Below are 14,762 nucleotides of genomic sequence, written 5' to 3'. Positions count from 1 at the left end.
GAACAACCCATTGGCTTCATCCAAACAGACTGCAGCCTTGTATGTCGACTTAAGAAATCTCTTTATGGTCTCAAGCAAGCTCCTCGGGCTTGGTATGCCAAAATGGATAGCTTTCTTTTAGAATCTGTCTTTTCTAGGTGTTATTCTGACAATGCTGTCTACACCAAGAAAGTGGGCAACTCTCTTATCATCCTTGTTCTTTATGTTGATGATCTTATTCTTACTGGTAGTGATCCCAACCTTATAAACCATGTGAAGTCCAGCCTTAAAAAGAAATTTGAAATGACAGACTTAGGACACTTACACTATCTTCTCGGTCTTCAAGTCTTGCAATCCAAGGAGGGTATTTCCCTTTCCCAGTCCAAGTATGCTTGTGATATTCTTCGTCATTTTCACATGGAAGACTGTAAGCCAGCCCCTTCTCCCTTTCAGTCTGGAGTCAAACTTTCAGTCTCTTGTACTTCTCCTGAAGTTGATGCTACCTTATACCGTCAACTTGTAGGAAAACTCTTGTATTTAACCCATACTCGTCCTGACCTTTCCTTTGCTGTTGGCCTTGTTGCTCGTTTTATGAAAAACCCCCGGGAAAGTCATTGGAAAGCAACTAAAAGAATACTTCGTTATGTTCGAGGTACAGTACAGTTTAGGATTCATTACAGTGCCAAAGCAGCTCCTCTATTAGTTGGTTTCACTGATTCTGATTGGGCTGGTGACCCTGATGATTGGAAGTCTATTGCCGGTTATGTCTTCACTCTTGGTTCAGGACCTATTACATGGGCTTGTAAGAAACAGGCTGCCATTTCTCTTTCGTCAGTAGAAGCAGAGTATCGTGGTGCCGTGGAAGCTAGTAAGGAAGCCTTGTGGCTTCGTCAGATCCTATCAGAGTTTGGCTTTGAGCAGCAGCATCCAACCACACTTTGGTGTGATAATCAAAGTGCCATTCAGCTATGCAAAGATCCAGTCCAACATCAGCGCAGCAAACATATTGAACTACGCATGCACTTCATCAGAAAACTGATTCATGACAATGTTCTTGAAGTGCAATATTGTTCAACAGATGATCAGGTTGCAGACATCTTCACAAAGGCTCTCACAGAGGCGAATTTCACTAAACTTTGATATATGCTTGGAGTTCAGGAAGTTGTCACTAAGGGGGGATAGGCTCTAGTGCCTCCTTCCTTCTCCTATTGTGTCATATTTGTAAATCCTTCAATCCTATCCCAAGTTTTTCTTAAGGGGGGATGTTAGGATATTTCGACACATAGGATATAGTTAAGTTCAACTTGGTCTAGTGTAGAGTTAGGTATAGAGTTAGGTAAAGTGTGTTTCTTTACCGTTGTACATTTTGTAACTTACAATCCGACGGTCACGATATGTAGTGATCCGACGGTTCATTCTCTCCTCGGTATTACCGACACTTGATCCATGGCTTGACACCCGATTGGTCCATGAATTCTATTTAAAGCGCATGGAGGGTCATTTGTAGGGTAATCCGTGCATGAGAGAAGCTTATGTAAATTTTCATTCTTTGATTAATAAATTGCCTGAAGTGGCCGCGTTGGCTCAGGCCGTGGACTGTTTCCCTCTTTGAGGGTTTTAACCACGTCAAAAATACTGGTGTATTGATCTGTGATCTGGTTGTGAGCGGTGTCATTTTGGTGTTCTTTATGAGGAACTTACCCTGTAATTTCCTACATATGAGGCCTATATAGAGGCTAGAGACTCCACATGGGAGATAGTCAAGGATTATTGTATGAACATGCATATGGCTTGTGGAGTGTGCTCCTTCCTTAATGAGTGAATGTATGGTGTTGCCCTACCTTAAGGGTTTCAATTAATAAAGAATCATTTCATATTATTTCTGGGTTTATTTGCATTATTTTATATTTTCATATCAGATCTATAACATTTCTGGGTTAGATCTATAACAAGTGGTATCGGAGCACTTTCTTGGGCAAAAAAGTGCAATTTTTTTTTTTTTTTTGCAGGATTTCGTGGGCGGCGAGTTTGCAGATCAGATCTGTACATTTTGGTGCAAGATCTATAAAATATAATTGCAGATCTGGATTCTTTGTGCAAAAATAGCCGAATTCAAAAAAAAAAAAAATCAGTTGAATCGGAGTTCGGATGAAGGAGATATCGCTGATCTAAAAATCAGTGGGGTTGCAGACAATTTTTCAGGGCAGTGATTTTGCGGTGTAGATCTGGACATCCTGGCGCAAGATCTGCAAAATCTAATTGCAGATCTCGATTCTTTGTGAAAAAATACTGAATTTCAAAAAAATAGTCGAATCGGAGTCCGGATGAGGGAGATATCGCTGAGTAGCAGCGCAGATCTGAAGTTCTAGTGTCTGAATCAGGATTTCTATCACGTGGGCAGATGCAGAATGGTTGTTCCATTTCCAAAAATAGGTTATAATAGGGATTCTGAGCAATATTGACGGAATTGTGACCATTTCAAATTTTCGCCAAATTTTTTGTGATGGCGGGCCCAAATCGGTATTTGAGGAACTTGTATAAATTTGATGGCTCTCATCCAGCTAGATGGCTAGCACAAATGGAGTAGTATTTCAATCTGAATAACATCTTAGATAATGAGACTCAGCTTATGGTGGCAAGCACATACTTGGACAATGAAAGACGACAATGGTGGGAAGAGCATCAATGTTCCAATAGAAGGTTTTGGACTTGGGACATATTCACAAAAACTATTATGGACCACTTTGGCCAAAAAACTAATCTTGTTGATAAGCTCACACAGGTAGACACAATTCCTAGCAAAGATTTTATTTTTACAGAAAAGAAGGAAACCATGGAACCTAAAGGGTTATTTTCTACTGATGTTTTCTTATTGCAGGTTCATGGATTGATTCAAAAAGAGAAGATCATTTTTTCTATAAATCCTAGTTGCAAGCATAATTTCATCAATTCTAATTTGGCAAAAACATTGCAAGTTCCTGCAAAACACATTGAAAACACACAGGTGGATGATGCGGATGTTCAAGTGTATAAGGATTTGAAGATTTCTATGGATAATTATGTGTTGCATGGTGATTTTTATACTTCAGAGATGGAGGATGTTGTTTTGGGATATCCTTGGATGGAATTTGCGGTACTATCAATATTAATGTGCAGAAGAAATTCCTGAAGCTCTAGTATAAAAAGAAGAAAATTACATTACAAGATATTTCCATCAATAAACAAGTAGAGTACATGGAGGCAGAAGTAGAACATGTTCCAGGGACTGACATATCAGATGATGAGCCTTTGATGATCGACAATCAAACACAAACAGAGGCTGAAGCAGAAAAGGTTACAGGTACATCAGATGAGAGCTTAGTGGTTGAAGTCATATTGGAAAAGAAGACACCACAACGGGCACCATAATAGGGTGAATTAAAGAAAAAGCCATCGTGGGTTAAAACTTCAACATATCATCACCCACATCACCCCGCAAGGCAAACATCAAAATGGCAACCAATTAGCCACATGGACAACAACCCCCATAGGACAGATAGAGAGGAGCAAAGATCCACCTACTACACATCAACACTGTAGAGCTACCACAGTCAACTTCCATCTCAAGCAAGCGAGGCACTAGCGAGACCGAGGGTTCACCTTTCTCTTCGACGACTAGATGCACGTGCATGGTACCAGTGGACTACTCTTTTGAGTAGATTTTATTATTTGTGTTCTTCCCATGTTTCAGGGACGAAACATGCAAAGGGGGGTGGAATGTTATATACCTAGGGGGGATAATATGGGGTACCAACGGAGGTACCCAAGGTAATAATGTAATAATGGGATGGGCCATAGTAATAAATAAGGTGGTTAACCCATGTCATGTAAGGGACCACAAGTAGTTAATAATAATGTAATGGGCCCATGGTATTAGTTTGATGGTATGAGGGAACCATGGTATTGTATGTATGAGGCCTATATAGAGGCTAGAGACTCCACATGGGAGATAGTCAAGGATTATTGTATGAACATGCATATGGCTTGTGGAGTGTGCTCCTTCCTTAAGGAGTGAATGTATGGTGTTGCCCTACCTTAAGGCCCGTTTTGATTAATAAAGAATCATTTCATATTATTTCTGGGTTTATTTGCATTATATTATATTTTCATATCAGATCTATAACATTTCTGGGTTAGATCTATAACATTGTGGATGGTCACTTTGAAGACGTCATACACTTCATAATGACAGGAAGTTCCCCTGAAGGCTACACCATCCAATAGAAAAAGGAGTTAGTGGTGAGCATGGAAAACTTCTCTGTCGTTGTTAGACATCTGTACAAAATTGGGTCTGATGAAGTATTGAGATGATATGTACTAGAGTTTCAAAGAAGTAGCATCCTCACGGATGCTCATGGGGGTGTTGTTGGAGGCCACTATGCAGGAAGAGTGATTGTGCAGAAGATTCTATGCGCAGGGTTATGGTGGCCAACCCTCCATGAGGATTCCAAAGCCTACTGCAGGGGATGCGACGTGTGTCAAAGTACTGGCAGGCCATCACGAATAGATGAGCTACCCCTAAAGCCATAGATGACGTTACAACCTTTAGAGAAATGGGCCATAAATTTTGTGGGACCCATTTAGCCCCAAGGAAATAATATGGGAGCATGGTACATTATCACCGCGACTGAGTATTTGACTCGATGGGTGGAGGCACAACCTGTGAAGGACTACATTGGCGCGACCGTGTGAAGTTTCTTTTTGAGTATGTACTGATGCGATTTGGGTGTCCAAAGGTATTAATGAGTGATCGTGGTACGCACTTTCAGAGCGAGACGATCAACGCACTGTCAGAGGAATTTCGGGTGTATCACTAGAAAAGCACCCCTTATCACCCACAGGCTAATGGGATGGTGGAAGCTTTAAATAAGGTGTTGGACAATGCACTAACCAAGGTTTTCAATTCTTAGTGAAGTGATTGGGACCTACGCATACCCACCGTACTATGGGCCTATCGGATGACATGCAAAAAGTTGACTAGAAAGACACCCTTTAGGCTTGTATATGGCGTTGAAGCAGTAATGCCCATGAAATACATTGTGCCTAGTTTGCTCATAGTAGCACTGACAAGTATGATAGATCACGGAGCCCTGGAAGAAAGGTTCACACAGCTTGCTGAGTTTGAGGAAGAATGATTTCTTGTTGGATTTCACCAACAGGTCCAAGAGTAGCATGAAAAAGCATGGCAGGATCGGCACATCAAGTTGTGCACCTTTACGGTAAATGATCTAGTTTTTTTATATGAAAAAAAGTTTGATAAATTTCTAGGGAAATTCAGAATGCATTGGCTAGGGCCCTATGTCATCAAGGAGATTACCGACAGTGGAGCAGTTCATATGGTTAAATTGAATGGAGATCCCTTCCTAGGAAAGGTGAATGGTAGCCGATTGAAGCCGTACACTGGTGATCTAATCAGATGACTATATGAAGATAGCATAGTCTTAGTGCTCCAAGAAGCTAAAAGGAGGTGCGGTACTATAAACTACACTCCGTCGGTTAGGGAACTGCATGATTGGAGGATGTTGCAGAATGAAGAGATGTCACAAGGTTCGCAACAACACAGTGTGTGTTGTGCTATCTGGTGAGAAATCATGCAGGTCAGCTAGTATGTGACCGTTAAAGTAACTGTTCATGATTTGATGACAAGAATGTAGCCAAATGGAGCTAGCGATCAGAATTTAAGACAAAATTTATGGGTAAGATCCTTGGAAGCCTGCCGCAAATCCAGCAATAATGAACTGAATGTGGGGGGAATGGTCGGATTTGAATTCAAAATGGCCTATAAGTTATAGATGGAGGCCCAACAAAAAACATTTGGCCTTTTGAACATTGAGTTGGCAAGCTCTCAGATGTGCATGAACCACACATTCTTTGAAGAATTGTTTGACTACCTAGTGTTTGGTCAATTTCCAGAGTCCAATCGCAATCTCATCCATGATTTTATCCTAGGATCCAAAGCTATGGCCACCGAAGAAGTCACAGCCGAAGGGGCTGTGCCAAAGGTCATTATGGAGGTAGAGGGAGCTGCTCCAGAGGTTGTAGAGGGACTAGCTGATGTCCCCAAGTAACCATGGATGCCTAGACCAAAGCCTACCCTGGCCAAGGAGAGTGCGAAGGATAAGAAGGGAAAGCAGGCTGCAATACGAGTGCCTGCATTGCCTAGAAGAAACCCATTGAAGGACAAGCCCACCGATCAAGTACAGGGAAAAATTATTAATTTGGAGCTAGAGGAGGAATAGATTGAGGACATCTCAATGGATGATGAGGATTTGGGTGTGGAAGTGGAGGACATTGAAGTCGAGGGTTCTGACCCTATCACTAAGTTTCCCTAATACATCCCTCCATGCAAAGGCAAGACCAAACTGCCAAAGCACATTGATGAAAGCAAGGTCACCCTACACATACCTCCGTTGCTAGACAATATTATCTTTCAAGGACCGCACTTGGGGCAGGTTCTGCTGTTCAAACTAGAAGATTGGGACTTAGATGATACTGAGAAGTTCCCGCACTTGGTGACAGAATAGCTAATGCATCGTGTTGTTCACACAACCACCAGGATGATTGTATTAGAACAGTGGAAGTGGCTCAGGGGAGTAGACAAGGCAGGTCTGCTCAACCTGTTATGGGTGTTGCACTACAATCACACACCCATTACAATATTGGTCATCAAGAAGCTACTATTCTTACTGAACGATCGGTGTTTATAGCTGGAGGAGCCGATACCCATCACCGACAGGTTAATCCATAGGATTACATGGCTACCCTATATAAGGGATAGTCTAGCCATGATGTTTGGTGCAAAAGGTGGTGAGTAGGCCCTAACGGAGGCCATGAAGGAGAAATTCAAGTTTGTAAAGAATCTGTGAGGCTATGCCATCTCAAGTATCTGTGACCCTGCGGTCAAGTTGGCCATGCAGATATTGGCAGAAAAAGTTATGCGGACGTGTTGTGCAGATGAAGTGTCAGCACCGATCGTTGCTCTAGCACCCCAATGTGATGAAGGAGTCCAATTTAATTGGGCACGCTATCTCTGCAGTGAGTTCCTTGCAAACTACCACGAGGCATAAGAGCTCAGCAAGACCTTCCACTATGCATGGCTCTTGCTGTCCATTGTGCTAGTAGCTTGGGAACTGCCGAAAGACAGTCAATTCACCTTTGTCTCGTTGGACCTGCCAGAAGTAGAGAACTATGCTTTGTTGTCGGTGACCAAGAATGCTCAACGCATTAAGGATAGCAAGATCTTTTGGATGTTCATGGAAATGAACATACCCATGGCTATCAGTCACAAACTGCGATTGTCGCCTACTATGTTTTCCAAATTGCAGGAGTACGTGGAGTTCAGCGCAGACTTTCAGTGCGTCGCGATCAGGGCACAAAAGGACCCTTAGGAGAAGCAGCGTGACTTAAATTACTTTGCAATGAATGACGCAATTGATGCAGTTTATGATCATTGGCCAGTAGAGTGGTGCACTCCCTCAGACTTGGTGGTGGGGTCGAGCAAGTCCACTGCATAGTTCAAAAAGGAGGAGACCAAGCTCAAGATGGCGCAACTGGCCAAGAAGAGGAAGAAGAGGTTAGCTGGCAAGACCCAAGTAAAGCGCAATGCTTCCTAGCAAGCAGAAAAGCAGGCGAGTGGAACAGAGTGTGGCTCTAACAAAGGTGTGAGGTCACCTTTGCTGGAAACAGAGGAAGAAACGGACGAGAAAATAAAGCTACATGGAGAAAACCCATAGACGACATCGTACCATATCAAGCGTCCAAGGAGACAGGAAAAATTTGGGTCGCGAAAGAAATTGAAGGCCAGTAAGATGTTGCTGGACCTAATCACCCTAACTGAGGTAGATTCAAATGACATTGGAGACACGGTGCGGGATGTCATCGCAGAGGTAATGCAGCAATTCGAGTAGCAACAACAACAACTATTGGGTGCCATCCATATAGGTCTCCATGAGCTACTGACCTGCACATCATAGGCTGGTGCAACGTCTACCAGCTTCACCATCAGTACTTCAAAAGATGCCGAGATGATACGTGCGAAGGAGTCCCGAGCGATAGTGCTTCCGAATGGAGCACTAACCATAGAAGATGAAGCTGACAGGCCCACTATCAGCAACCTCAAGGGAGTCATATTGAACTTGGCAGCGCTTCCTGGGGAGGCACTCCACCTACTACAGAATGGGGTGACCATGGAGCTGAGGGCTTGCGAACAATGCACTTTACGGGTAATTACTGAGCAGAAGATTAATAATGTACAAATGGCCTTGTAGCGAGACACCACCCTCACTTCCATGGTGGAAATTACTAACACAAATATGTGCATGATTAAGGCCATGAGGGAAGCCTACTGAATATCCCCAAATTGGCCATTCCTGAGGATGTGAAGGTAGATGAATAGGTCTACAAGCTTGCTACAGGTGTTCGCGATGCTTGCACAGAGTTGGTTAAGGTTCAGCTAGAGCTAACGCTACAGATTGCAGATTTACAGTTGAATGCCCATACTTCAACTCTGCTGGAAGTAAAGGAGCAATGCACAATTGTTGTCACAGATGCCATAGCGGTGGTAGAAAGTGCAGTAGTAGACTACACACGATGGTTTGAATAGTTGTTCGAGGTCCTGATGAGTCTACAGGAGGATCCTAATGTATAGCGGCTAGAGACAGAGGTGCGAGAACTGCAATAGTGCTATGACAAAGTAAAAGGTATAACGCACATCGTCGCTCTCACACGGGGACTGGCGAAGCTAGAGGAGGCCAATACATTGAAGGAATAGGTAGATGCAGCACAGCACAAAGAGGCAGTGCTAAAGGCATGCATGAAGCCCTGGTTGGATGAAGCTTATTCGGTCACAACCTCCATTGAAGGTAAGCTTGCTAATTTGCAAGCTATTCAGTGCAGCTTGAGGGTGATAGTTCAGGATGAGCGATAGAGCAGTTGGTTGAGGATGCGAAGTAGGTGGCCACGCAGTGCATCACTGAAGTGGAAGTCATACAGGTCGAGCTGGGAGGTCTACGCACTAAGATCTCCATGCCCACAGAGTGACTCAAGGGTTAGTCACCATGGTTGTATTAGGGGCTTGTTGGGAACAGGTTCCCCCAAGAGTAGCTTTGGGGCTAAAAGCCCATCTTTTGGGATAATTTTGTAATAAAGTTGTAAAGTCTCTGCATATTGTGGTCGCGGCGCGTGAAGGTGTCAAGAGTCATAAAGGATTTTCTGCCCTTATTTTGTAAAGTGTCAAGTTCGCTGTAAAGATCTACCCATGGTCGTGGACCATGGGATTGCATAAAAATGAGCTAAGTAAGCTCTAAGTAGTGAAGAGTGAGGTTAAGAAAAGTAATGTAGCGTAGCAGAGTGGAGAACTCTAAGTGTTCTTGGGTCTTAGTGTAGGTAGAGGCTCTGCAGCTGAGTGCGCAAATGCCTAGGGTGGAAGTCTGTAGCTGAGTGCGCGGACCCCTGCAGTTGTGTGTGCAGGGAAGATAGAGTCTATATTAAACTAGAAGTCATCAATAAAGAGAAGTATTATGCAATTACTGTGTATTTAGTTTCTGTTAATGCATCTGAATATATTGCATATTGGGTTCAATTTACAATGTTTATGTGATGTGCGAATATATGTGATTGTATTAGTTAATTAAATGCAAGTAATGATATTAGTTTACGCGACGCTAACTATGATTGATTAGTGACATAAGTAAAACACTTGAGATAACTTGAGAATCTATACAATATATTATCATAGCTGCATGAAAGTACCTAGACCATAGGTTAGGGCTGCGCGAAGATCAATTAGACACCTTCGCGGAGGTACTGAAGGGCGGAATAAAGGGTAGATTGATAGAGCCATAAGGCTTAATGACCTGCATGAAATTAGGGGCACAGGGTATAAACCGACATCACGGCCATCTCAGGATGCAGAAACTTGGTTCCGTCATCCCCCCATACTGCTTCGGGTGAGACTTTGGTCCGCGCTCTGCCGGCTGATCCCGAAAGGGCTAGTAGTGTCGAGATTTGTTTGGCTAACTAACGTTGAACCTAGTTCAGGTCCCACAAAGCCAACACCTCACCATGGGGGTGCCCCAAATGAGGATGGATGAGATTTTATAACACCTTCAGTGCCACATGGTGGTTGTTTCTAACTATTCAAACAAGCTTATGGTGTGGGCAGATCATACCATCATGTGCTACCATGAGCATTGGGCACTTCAAGCTGACAAGATAATAGTACCAACCCCAGTTTTGTAAAATTACATCAGTATATATTGATGCTTTTACAATATTATTGTGTGGGCCTAAGAGGCCCATTTTTCTGCACTGTACCTTTCTAATATGATGTAAGACTCAACAATGGCCCACTCTAGTTCTATTTAAATATATTGAAAGAATTCCCTCTTCCACTATAATACTCTACATTTGTAATCTCAATGAAAGAGATCATGGAAATGTTTTAACAATCTGTACTTAAATCTTCTTTGATCACCAGAATAGGAAATTTGATTAGAGATTTGATGAAAGATTTTTCCAAGATGTTGTAAGTTAATCTCAAAATCTTATTGGTATTCATGAAATCAGACTGAAATTTGTCTCTCATATTAAAATATGTGCTAAACAATAATTTTTCATGTTATTTTATGTCATTTTGACATTTTTTTAGCAAGTGGTAAAAATCTATATATTTTGAGTTTCTTCCTTTTAAAATTTTTCATGTGATCACCTCAAGAAAACTAAATATTATATATGCAATATTATATATTGTGTTTTCTATATACATTCTTAGTCTACACCATTTTCATTTTGCAATAGAAATCCAACTCAAGGTATAGCTGCACCACAATAAGGACATGAAAACAGAACGGGTTACATTCAAGTAGGTTCTAAAGGTGTGAATGTTGTAGCTGATCGAATGTGCACTGTCTATGGTTGTGTCAACTTTTCTCATAACACATAATGTTTTTAGGCTAGTTTTCACTTTTGTATAGTTTATCATTTATGTCTTTAGAAAATGATTATGGTATATTCTTTGTATATTAATGTTCCATGTTTCATTTATGTTATGTACAATGCAATTAAGGGAAAACTGAGCATGCTCCTATGACTAATGTAGCTTCTTGTAATCCAACACCAACTAGAAACAAAGAATCAAAAGCGGGACATACATATTTGTTTCTCTTCAAAGGCATCTAGTATGAAGCTGAAGCACTGTGTTTGTGAACTATCTCATAGATCTTACAAGCTTTCTCTCTTTTAGGACCAACACATGTTCTAGTTGTTTGTGCGTTAAATGAGAATGATGATGAAGAGATGCTACATTATGAATTTTCCAAGAATGAACCTATAAAGGTAACCATGATATATTTGATTACTCTACTTCGTGAGATTGATGAATAAGTTACTATTTCCAGATGATAAGTGTGTGTGTCACAAACTAACTTTTTTGCAGGATCTTCGACTTATTTGTGGAAAATTTACTCATGTTTCAAGGGGATTTGCAGTTGTATCTTTTCGTTTGATATTGACTTTCATACTCTTATTTATGAAATATGCAAAGCTTATTCCCATTATTTGTTGCTAATTTTTCTTTTTCTTATGCATAGTTTGTTTTTATATGAATGAGTATCCTTCTAGGTGAAAAAGAAGAAAAGGCATTGGGGGAATCTAATGGACAAAATTTAGGAATTAATGGTCACGTCTTGAGGGTTGCATATGAAAGTAGTGTTCATGCTACTAGGCTCCTTTGTTGGTACTTATCAGTCTAGTAGCCTTGCGGTGCTACAATTGAAGCTAAAACCCTTACACATCAGGTTTTTTATTATATCATTTTTTTTTATGAACATCCTTTAAGTTTTCAAAGATTTTTATCTTCTTGTTTTTTTCTCTGTGTTGTAGAATTTTGTTGCACTAGCTTTCAAGAAAAAAAAATTAATTATCTTTTTAATGTGCATAAGTTGATAGGTTCTACTACTTGACGCAATACATTGCTAAATAAGAAATTGGTTTCTAGGAAAGTTTGCCAAATTCTACCTCCATTATCTAAATTATCATTATTTTTACATTGTTCATTTATTTCTTCTTGCATTATGGATCTGTTGGATGGGCACCTAAGGAGTACAACTTGGATGATAAACAACACACTGAAGGAAAAATTATGTGCACAAATGTTGAACCTTGTGAAGGAGGAATGTTTCTCAGTTTGGGTTTGTCTAGGATGAAACATCTGGGTTTTATTATGATGGTCATAGTGGTATCCATTTAATTTTTATCATATTACCCTTCTTTTGCTAGGACTTTTTCACGATTTCATGCCCTTCTAATGCTATATATTATCCTTGAGCACTAGATTTGTATTTTGGCACATGCTTATTGTGGATGAGACTTGTAAGTTGCAACACAAATCACTAGTCCTTTGTTCCTTACCTTAATTTATAGCCAATCATGTAGGGCTCTATTATGATGCAGTAATGGTACCTGGTATTCCTATGACCAAGAGACACAACAACACATGCCTTATGTGGATCAAGCTAGTGACATGAATAAGACGTCAAGCAAGTATACAGAGGGAAAAAGTAATCATTGAAAAGTGGTCATTTAAGCTATGGATGCAAGAATCACTGCTAATAGAGAAGCTTTATATAAAAAATCCTCTTATCAGTTGTTGTCCATGCTGCTGTAGCTACTACACAAGAAACTGCAAAGAAAGAGAAGGAAAAATTAAAAGAAATTAAGTTGGCCTCTAAAGGAAATATATTGGCTAATAAGAATAAAATCAACAATGTCTTAACAATGTGGAAGCAACATATTCATGAAGGGAAGGTTGCTCATATTGTCCTAGATGATGATTCCTCCCTAGCAACGATGCCTACCTCTTTAGATGAGAAGCATAATAATACTAATAATGTGAATCTGTCCTAGATGATGATTCCTCTCCGGCAACATTACCTACCTCTTTGAATGAGAAGCATATTAATATTAATAATGCAAATCTATTTGGTAAAGTGTAAGTGCTCTAAAATTTAAGTTTAACACGATAAATGCCAAAGAAGCTAATAAGGGATTATCATCTCTAGGACATAAGAAAGGAAATCCATTTGGTGGTAATTATACTCCACCTGATAGTGCAGTAAAGCCAAAGGCTCTATCTATTATTAATAGTGTCGATGGTATAATAATGGATATGATTAGAGAATCAACAAGATGAGTGGTGAGAATAGATGTAAACTTTTCAAGATCTACTAGAGAAACAATATCTCAATCATCAATGGTTGGACTAAGTGTGGTTCCTGAGGCTAATACAATATCAACTCCATTGAAGACACATGCATCTGCATTAGGATCTTATCAACCAATTCTTAGACCAAAACACATTTTTTATGAAATTCCTCATCATGCTATAGAGATAGAACATCAGAAACACATACTCTTTATGGATCATCCCTTGTTGCAGACAATCCATTAGACTTAGAGCCTATAAAGAAAGATAAGATTTAATTTCTTTAATTTTTATATTTTATCAATGCTTCTTAGCATTAGTATTTATTTTGAAATTAGTTTTTTCTTACATTTATTATACAAGTTGTAGAAGACTTTTTCAGGTTATATTACCGTATTTGCACGTCTATCTCATCAATAATGCAATCTGCAGTTCTATCATGGTGGCACCATTGAGATTTATTTTTCTTTAGCACATAGAAATTTGATTGTATATTTACCAAAATTTTATATTACCATAGTCTCACTTTTAACTCACCATAAATGAAATTTATAGTTTTATCATTATATCATTCATTGCCAGAGTTTTGGTTGTTGCATAGAAATGTGACTGTAAGATATGGCTTTTGCAATTTTCCATATTGAGAAATTCCATTATTTTTAGGTCTCAAAAGTAGAGGAAAAGGCTCTGACATGCCCTTTCCCCCAGGTGTTGGCAAAGTGACATGTGGCTCAATATTTCCAAGAGGTGAAGCTCAAAGTTATGAGGTCATCACCTCTGATAAAGTTATTGATGGAAGTAATGTGGGGAATCACATGTTGAGAAACATGGATTGGCAAGAAGCCTCAGTATGTGATACTGATTTTTGAGTGCACAACATGCATTAATTTTTTTTTAACCCTGGTTGGTTGTCTCCTAAATCTTGATCCTATAATTATATGGATTGGTTTAGGGACTTGGCAAGGATGGCACCAAGATTGTAGTGCTTATACAAGCAAAAGTTACAGAATATATAGTTGGTCTTGGTAGCTAGACACAACAGAAGGTTGACCCTTAGTTTAAGACTCATTTTAGAGACAATTATGGACCTGTGTATAAAAGAAGGCTCTCGCTAGATTTCATGAAATGGCCTATTTGTAAACTGACAAATGTTTGTATCATATTTAGTTTCCTTGTGGCATCTCATACTGTAAGCTGCTAAATTATTTTATCGTCAATAGGGAGTTCCCACCCAATTTTACTTCCAATTAAGACCAAGGGATAAATAAAGTGACTAAGCTTCGGGAAAGTCTATTCAGGTTGCTCCTTAGTCTCATGATAGTTTTTCTATTTGTTTTGTCTTGACAGTCTTGGAGGAGTTATATCTATGGTGTGACTGCAGGGGCCTACATTCTTCCTTTTTAATGTGAGTGAAATACTTGATGCTAGCAAGTCTCAAGGTGATACTTTTATTTATGGACTATGCAATTAGGCTCTACCGATCGACATTTCTTCAGTTTCTTATTCCCTTGTTTCATCTCATGCTTGTTTGGTGACTTTGGTC

The 14,762-nt window shown here is 40.0% G+C and overlaps 1 pseudogene; it reads left to right on the top strand.

Moving 5' to 3' along the window:
* The first annotated feature begins 5,978 nt into the window (after positions 1-5,978).
* Positions 5,979-14,359, top strand: LOC149231225 (SUPPRESSOR OF ABI3-5-like; annotated as a pseudogene).
* The last annotated feature ends 403 nt before the right edge of the window (positions 14,360-14,762 follow it).

Source organism: Pinus tabuliformis, chromosome J (genome assembly GCF_031772625.1).
Source record: "Pinus tabuliformis cultivar Carrire ecotype Pingquan chromosome J, CPIR1, whole genome shotgun sequence".
NCBI lineage: Eukaryota > Viridiplantae > Streptophyta > Pinopsida > Pinales > Pinaceae > Pinus > Pinus tabuliformis.
The sequence above is the reverse complement of the archived record's forward strand: the minus strand, read 5'-3'. Positions and strand labels throughout refer to the sequence as shown.